The 8,979-nt window shown below is 46.5% G+C and overlaps 1 long non-coding RNA gene across 1 annotated transcript; it reads left to right on the forward strand.

Annotated features, from left to right (window-relative positions):
- The first annotated feature begins 779 nt into the window (after nucleotides 1–779).
- On the forward strand, nucleotides 780–2,488 carry LOC120228021. Its single transcript, XR_005527386.1, has 3 exons — nucleotides 780–888; nucleotides 1,972–2,070; nucleotides 2,302–2,488. It is a non-coding gene; the product is annotated as an uncharacterized LOC120228021 (long non-coding RNA).
- The last annotated feature ends 6,491 nt before the right edge of the window (nucleotides 2,489–8,979 follow it).

Here is an 8,979-nt window from a genome sequence, read left to right on the forward strand (position 1 = left end):
CACTGCCCTGCGGTGATGGTGTCCTACGCCCACCAAACCAGAGGCCACAGAGCCTGTGGCTTACCCCGTGGCATGTAGCATCACCCCGTCAGGAGGCTGGGGACAGGGGTGGCTGGGTCAGGTCCTGCGCGGCTGTGAGAGGGACCTGTTCCATCCTCTCTCCCGGCTTTGGGTGGTTTGCCGTCAACCCTGGGCCTTCTTGAGCTGGTGGCGGGTCTCCCCATCTCTGCCTTCTCCTTGTGTGCCCTCAGTCCCTGTGCCCAAACTTCCCCTTGTATGAGGACACCAGCCAGTCATACCGGGTTAGGGCCCACACCCAAGACCTCGTCTTGACTAATTACATCTACATTTGGAAAGACCCTATTTCCAAATAAGGTCACATTCATAGTTACTGAGGGTTAGGGCTTCAACATCTCTTTGGGGACACAATTCAATTACAATTTAATCACTGACAGTTGAGATTTCTTTTTTTTTTTTTAAAGATTTTAAGTGATCCCTACGTCCAACATGGGGCTCAAACTCATAAACCCTGAGATCAAGAGTCACATGTTTTGCGACACCTGGGTGGCTCAGTCGGTTAAGCGTCTGACTTTGGCTGAGGGCATGATCTCAAGGTTCATGAGTTCGATCCCTGCATCAGGCTCTGTGCTGACAGCTCAGAGTCTGCTTCAGATCCTCTGCCCCACTAACAGTTGTGATTCATAATGACATTGTGACCCAACAGAAGCCAATCAGATGCAACAGGACGCTGCTAAGATTCCGGGGCAGAGCTTGGAGCTTGGAGCTTGGAGGACGTCAGGTCCAATGTGGCCAGCCATCTGGGGCCCGTCAGGGAAGGATAGGAGCCTGCGCACATGTGGTCACAAGGGAGCCAAGCGCTTCCTGCTGGTAAGTGGACCCAGAAGAAAGTGGGGAAACCCTGGGTCCAGGTGACACCACTTAAATGCTTCAAGCCAACCTGTTCCCAGATGTTCCAAATACCGGAACCCATGTCTCCTTTTCATCAAAGTCATTTTGGAATGTGGTTTTCTGTCCCTTGAAATCTGAAGACTTTGACGGCACAGGTGGTCCCATTGATTCTTGGCCTGGTGGGACACGTAGGAAAAAGAGCAGCTGGAGAGAAGGGGGCGACTCTCCACTCAAGAGGACCTGCCGATGGCAGAGGGAGATCTCAGCCCCAAGGGCCCACGCCCGGCACACAGCGGCCCCAGGCCCCTGCTGCTCAGAATGCGGTCCGTGGGCTAGCGGCCTCTGGCACCCTGGGAGCTGGTCAGAAACACGGGTTCTCAGGGCTCGTCCCAGACACTCTGAACCAGACTCCGCATCTTAAACAGGATCACCATCGATTTATGTGCTCATTAGAGCTCAAAGAGCACGCTTCCAGCCTAATTAGTGAGCAAAGTTTGGGTGGATTAAATCCCAGCTATTTAACAATCAAATTGGATTTCTGCTCTTTCTGTCTGATTTAAAGCTATTCCTCCAAGGATTGAGACCAAGTCATCCTATGAATATTATATTTATTTTATATTATATTATATTATATTATGTCATATTGTGTCCATTATATTACATCATTAAGTTATAAACATACTATAACACATCAAAATTAGTTAACATTAGGGTGCCGTATAGCATATACATTCCACTTTGAAGTACGAGGCATCGGACAGTGTTTTTCATGTCATATCTTTATTGAATGGCACAGTATAATACTACAGACTATGAAGACGCCATCTGTGCCCCATATTAACTGTCACCTTCAGCATCATGAACAAAATTTGCTGAATCATGGCTCAACTCTTGGCTCTGTATGTCTCCACTCACTGGGCATCCAGAGTAGCCAAGCGGAGGCCAGATCAGCACCAAAAGAACATGCCTCAGAAACCCGGACCACTGGAAGCCCATGGCAGACCCAGAGCAGTTCACCTGCTGTAGATAGTCAACCTCACTCTGGTTTCCTGGCTTTCACAGAGACATTCTTCTGGCCTTGCACTGCGTGAAGGACCTGCTCAGAAACCCTTTGGGGAATCATTTTCCGCCAGTGGTCGTCTTTGATGGTGAAATCGCCGGGTGAGGCCCCCGGGGTGTAAGGCCCCTCCCCCCAGGGTGTGAGGCGGCCAGGGTGTGAGGCTCGCCGGGGCCCCACATTGCAGAGGGATCAGCAGCAGAGTACTTAGAGACCACATACAACACAGAAACCAAAATTAAACTAATCCTCACACAGGCAAGGCTCTACAGATAAATAAAAATTACTTCTGAACTTTCTGCGTCTTTGACTCTGTGTGTCTTTATTTTATTTAGATCAGCATGGATAGCGTCAAAAATGAGAACAAAGACTAATCAGCGCTGAAACAAAATGCACAAAATCGAGGCAGAGGAGCACATGCCCACAAGGAAAAGCACTGAGCAGAAATGCAAGGTTTAAATTCTGGAAGGGGAATGTTGATTAACAAATGACAACTCCCGCTGTGGACAGAACAGAGCCCTAGGGGTGTGTGCCCATGGTTCACACTGCCCTGATGTGGGGCGCCCGGGGGGCTCAGTTGGTTAAGTGTCAAATCTTGATTTCAGCTCAGGTCACGATCTAAGGTTCATGAGATCGAGCCCTACTCTGTGCCGACAGAGTGGAGCCTGCTGGGGATTCTCTTTCTCCCTCTTTCTCTGCCCCTCTCCTGCACATATGCTGGCTTGCTCTCTCTCTCTCTCTCTCTCTCTCAAAAAAAATCAAACATTTGAAAAAAAAAGCCCTATTGTTCCCCATCTGGAAAATGTCATCAGTTTGGTCCAGGAGGGGTCTGGGTTCCATCCAAATCCATGGCCCTCCATCCACGGCTGCGAGCTGAGGCCAGGGGTGTGGAATCTCCTGGTCATGCCTGTCCTAAGTGGGGATTCTTTATCTACAAGGTACATTCACTTAGTCAACATTTATTGATTCTCTGATATTGATGACTTCTTTTTGATCATTCCTCAAATGGCACCACAATAGAGAAGACTGCGTCCCCGACCCCCTCCATCTCTTCGACTTCTCCTCCCAGCGCCTGCCGCTGCCTGACCTCGGTTCCGCTAGCGAACTGTGCGCTGCTGACCGGCCGGCTCCTGGCTGGAGCTCTGAAGGGAAAGGGGCTTAGTTGTGCTTCTGCCTGTGTTTTCACATCTAGGGCAGCGCCCGGCGGAGAATAGGTGCTCCGGAAATGTTTCTGAGCAAAAACAGCGCATCAGGTGCTAGACAAGACTAGAGCTTTTCAAATAAAAACAGTGTTATGAGACATAAGCCAGACGCTCTATAATTCAGTAAAATATATTTTAAACCCTAGACCTAAAAAGCACAAGGAAGAAGACAGCACGTTTTATCCTGCTTTGGAAGGCAATTTAGCATCTCTAAAGGTTTTCAATTCTCCTAACCACTGCCAACCCCAGACCTCTGTGCCTTTGCATCTACACTTGCCCCGTGCGCAGAAGCCACGCCCTTGGATGTTCACATGGCTTTGTGAAAACCTGAAGACAAGTCTCAAGTCCTGTCCACCACGTGCTTCCAGTGGGTCCTGATGGAGAACACAGCAAGTGCTCGGTGAATGCAGACCTTACCATCCACGACAGGAATCCTGGCCCTCCCTATCCGGCATCCAGCAGGGACCCAGCCAGTTCAGTCTGCAGTCGTGATCTGTTTCCATAGTTCATGACCTCACATCGGAGTGTCCTGGATCTGCCCCAGTCTGAGAGCGTGAGCCGGCCTCGCTGGTAGGACAGACCTGTCTGTGCTCAGCTTGCGCAGCCCACACTAGGAGCTGCGCTCCCTTATGAGACACTGGCAGGCATCGGCTTAGCCAAGCCCAGGTGTTTGGGGGAAATTTTGTGAATGAAGGACCCCAAAAGAGCCAGCAACTCTTTTGCTAAGGGCAGCAGAGTGGGAGACCGAACTTCCCCAAGAGATAGCGGCCACTTTCTCATACAGGACCATCTGCAATGCTCTGTGTCCACAAGACACAAGCAAGTAAGGCTGGAGGGATCTTCCACTGGTCAATAAAGAGTTCAAGTGATCCATTCTTCCTAAAATAGGAATATCAGGCAGAGAATCCCAGACATCTACAGGTCAGGCATTCAGTTTCAGAATAAAGGTCAGTACCAAGGTATTATTAATAGCTGCATTTCAAACATCATGTACCTAGTAGTTGTGTGAAAGCCACAAGTCCAAAACCCCAAAGATCCTCCGGGGGGGAGGCTGCCTCCCTTTGGAGCCCAGAGGCTGCAGTTAGCAATATCTTCTGTCCCCAACAGAAGGCATTCTCGCAAGATTCTGACCCATCAATGGCAGTGAACAGCCAGGTCTTACTACACTTCAGTTCTGTACATACAGCCTTTTTCCCACATTACGGCAGGTGGTCTGCTTACTCAGCACTCACCACTTTTAGTGTGAGTCTCATGCAAAACCAGCCTCCAAGGGGACACATGAAATAAACCATCACAGCACCTTTGCCCCTCCCCCACCATACCCAGTACCCCTCCCCCCACAGGACCAGGTACGGTGATGACCCAGGCACGTATGGCCAACAGAGAAAGGAATTGAGATGCTCTTCTCACAGAATATTCAAGATCCCACTCCTCCTCTGGCGCCAGGAGAACTCGGCCGCACCCTGAATCCTAAAGGGCGCTGAGGGGCAGAGGGTGACGTGGAGAAAGTGTCTCTGGCATTCAGGCTTCAACAGCATGACAACTGCGTGTGGTTCAACCCACCAATCTCCCGATGTCTGTAATCCACCCAAAGCCCTCCGCCAGCCCTGGGACACACAGCCCTTTCCCTCCACCCAGAGGAGAGGGCAACACCCAAAACCCCATGTGGGCTACTTGCTTCAACCCCACAGCCACCTCCAAACCATCTTATTAACGGGAGACAAAGGGGAAGACACCATATCACCCAACTGATCACAGAGGATGGTCACTGAGTCAAGCACAAATTCTCATGAACTTTCCTCAGGTTCCCCCAGTTGGTCTTCGGGGCCCTCATCTGCCTCGTCCAGAAGTGGAATTCGTCCAGAAGTCCAAATCTGGGAAGGGCCCGGCATCTTACCCAACTTGCATGCTAAGTACTTGGTTTGCCATAATTTTATCCATATCCTGACAGAAGGACACAAGACCCCCGGTCAGAGACAGGGAAGAGTTATCACTCACAGCAAGAACAATAAACAGAGCAGCATCCTGTGCATTACCCGAATTCACACAGGGCCAGGCACGAGGGACCAGATGTTACCCATATGTGCCAGTACGTGCAGTGGGGTGCATGCACCACAGGACCCTAAAATTAAAAGTCTCCGAACTTTTATGAGGCTGCGGACATATCTGCTTGTGCTCCTCTCTGAAAAGCAAGATTATTCACTACCCCGGAATGTAAGCAAGTATTTCTAGAAAGGAAAGCAGATTTTGTCTTTCATTCCCGGAGACGTCACCAAGGAGGTGTTTCTGCCAATCCCTCTGGTGGTAAAGTCTCCAGCTTCCAGCACAGGCTCATGATTTGGGCGTGTTCCCCACGCAGGGATACAGGACGTCCACAGGAGCTGTCTGCCAACAGGAGCACCTTTTGTGAATTGTCTTTTCAAATATTTGGCCCACTTTTTATTTGGCAATTCATCTTCTTGTCATAGAGTTGTAAGAAGATATGTATCAGTGGAGCCCTTTGTAAAATCTACATCTCACAAATATGGCAAACAAATGAAAGCTCCCTCCACTTATGTGACTTGCCCTGTTGTTTACTTAATATGTTTTTGTAATAGGAAGTTTTAAGTGTCTTATAAAGTCCAGTTTATCAAGCTTTTAAATTTCATAATTTCCTTTTTGTATCATTTTCGTGTCCTCTGCGTGGACAGCCCAGAGCCTGTTTGTGATTTTCTCTCTCCGTCTCTCTCTGCCCCTCCCCCACTCATATTATTTTCTCTCTCTCTCAAAATAAATAAATATTTTTAAAAGATAAAGACTACATATGTCCCTATGCATCAGCACTCCTGTATCCTTCGGGTAAATTCTTAGCAGTGCCACTGCTGGGTCATAGGGGAGTTCTATTGTTAATTCTGTGAGGAACCTCCACACAGTTTTCCAGAGGGGCTGCACCAGTTTACATTCCCACCAACAGTGTAGGAGGGTGCCCGTGTCTCCACATCCTCGCCAGCATCTATAGTCTCCTGATTTGTTCATTTCAGCCACTCTGACCGGCATGAGGTGGTATCTCAGTGTGGTTTTGATCTGCATTTCCCTGATGAGGAGGGACACGAAGCATCGTTTAACATGTCTGTTGGCCATCTGGATGTCTTCTTTGAAGAAGTGTCTGTTCATGTCTTCTGCCCATTTCTTCACTGGATTATTTGTTTTTTGGGTGTGGAGTTTGGTGACTTCCTTATAGATTTTGGATACTAGCTCTTTATCTGATATGTCATTTGCAACTATCTTTTCCCATTCCATCGGTTGCCTATTAGTTTTATTGTTTCCTTTGCTGTGGAGAAGCTTTTTATCTTGATGAGGTCCCAATAGTTCATTTTTGCTCTTGATTCTCTTGCCTTTGGGGATGTGTCGAGTAAGAAATTGCTGCGGTTGAGGTCAAGCAGGTTGTTTCCTGCTTTCTCCTCTAAGGTTTTGATAGTTTCCTGTCTCACATTCAGGTCCTTCATCCATTTTGAGTTTATTTTTGTGTATAGTGTAAGGAAATGATCTAGCTTCATTGCTTTGCACATTGCTGTCCAGTTCTCCCAGCACCGTCTGTTAGAGAGGCTGTCTTTTTTCAATTGGATACTCTTTCCTGCTTTGTCAAAGATTAATTGCCCATACATTTGTGGGTCCAATTCTGAGTTCTCTATTCTATGTACCCCAATGTTTATAGCAGCACTTTCAATAGCCAAATCATGGAAAGAGCTTAAATGCCCATCAAATGATGAATAGATCAAGAAGGTGTAGTTTATTTATACAATGGAATGCTACATGGCAATGAGAAAGAATGAAATCCCTGGCCATTTGTAGCAATGTGGATGGAACTCAAGGGTGTTATGCTAAGTGAAATAAGTCAGGCAGAGAAGGACAGATACCATATGTTTTCACTTATAAGTGGAACAGGAGAAACTTAACAGAGGACCATGGGGGAGGAGAAGGGAAAAAATGAGTTGGGGAGAGGGAGGGAGGCAAACCATGAGAGACTCTTGAATGCTGAGAACAAACTGAGGGCTAATGGAGGTAGGGAAGAGGGGAAGGGGGTGAGATGGGCATGGAGGAGGGCACTTGTCGGGATGAGCACTGGATGTTTTATGGAAACCAACTTGACAATAAACTGTAAAAACATAAAAATAAATAAATTTTTAAAAGGCTAAAAAATCAATCACGTACATATGGATCGATTTCTGGGTTCTCTATTTCAGCCCACTCTAATAAAAATATAATGCAAGATGTAAATGTAAGCTACATATGTAATTTTAAATTTTCTAGTAGCCACATTTTCAAAGGCGGACCGCTATGCGACTGCTGTCTTAACCACCCAGTTTAGTCAGCCATGAACATTTACCCACTGGTGCAGTTTTTTTGTTTGTTTGTTTGTTTGTTTGTTTGTTTTTAAGGAATGGATCCAGGCTGGCCAATACAGGGGATGGTCCATCATGAAATATATGTCAAGTAAAACAAAACTTGACACAGTAAGATTAAATTGCACTGTAAGCTGGACCTCAGCTAAGGCAGATCCCACGCGCCGTGACTTTCAATGTGATGTTACATAATCAGTGCGTAACATTTCCTCCTAGCCAGGCTGCGTGGAGCACAGAGCAAGACCCTAGATCCATAATCAATCCCATGAGTAATATGAAGTTTATTTAACTCAAAGAGGTAAGAAATTATTAATGACGGAAATGAATCTTAAAAGTTTAGTTACAAATAGCACATACTATCCTCTGCCTGGCTTCACAGGTAAAGTTTCTAGAAACAATTGAATAAGCCTCTGTGGTTAAAAAAAAAACCAGACTTACGGGAGAAATGCCATTTGAAGAACAAAGACTGCGATTAGTCTGTGAAAAATACATGATGGAGACATACAAAATGATGTACTCAAGTGTCATTGTTCTCTGACTCCAAATCCCATAAAATGGCACAAAATATAATTTTAAAGGAAATAAACACATACTAGTACTATACCAGGACTTTAAAAGATTTTTCTAAGTATACAAGGTACACAGCATAGGGGACGCCTGGGTGGTCCAACTGGTTGAGCATCCAACTGTTGATTTTGGCTCAGGTCATGATCCCAGAGTCGTGGGATCAAGCCTCAAGTTGGGCTGCACCCTGAGCATGGAGCCTGTTTAAGATTCTCACTCTACCCCTCTCCCCTGCTCGCACTCTCTCTCTCAAAAATAAAATTTTTTTAAAAATTAAAACTAAAATAAAAAATAGAAAGTGCACAGGATATAACACACTAAAGTGGAAAAGACAACAAAAAATAGCACAAAGGCAACGCAAAAGCTGAAGCCGTTCAGGGACACTCCGAGCCCAGAGCAGAACCCAGAATTCCTGCTGTCCACTGACTTCTCCATCACACTCCCTATCTCTGTTAAATATCTCCTAAAAAGTTTAATACTTTAAAAGTAATCTCAGGTTACAGAACTTTGGCTTTAGAAAGCAAACCAGGGGTGCCTGGCTGGCTCTGTCAGAGGAGCATATGACTCTTGATCTCAGGGAGGTGAGTTCAAGCCTTATGTTGGATGTGGATATTGCTTAAAAATAAAATCTTTCAGGAGCTCCTGGGTGGCTCAGTCGGTTAAGCATCCGACTTCAGCTCAGGTCATGATCTTGTGGTTTGTGAGTTCAAGCCCTGCATCAGGCTCTGTGCTGACAGCTCAGAACCTGGAGCCTGCTTTGGATTCTGTGTCTCCCTCTCTCTCTGTTCATCCACCCACTCACACTGTCTCTCTCTCAAAAATAAACATCAACAAAAAAATTAAATCTCTTAAAATAAATACATAA

Source organism: Hyaena hyaena, unplaced genomic scaffold, assembly GCF_003009895.1.
Source record: "Hyaena hyaena isolate Hyena2069 unplaced genomic scaffold, ASM300989v1 scaffold_20, whole genome shotgun sequence".
Lineage (NCBI taxonomy): Eukaryota > Metazoa > Chordata > Mammalia > Carnivora > Hyaenidae > Hyaena > Hyaena hyaena.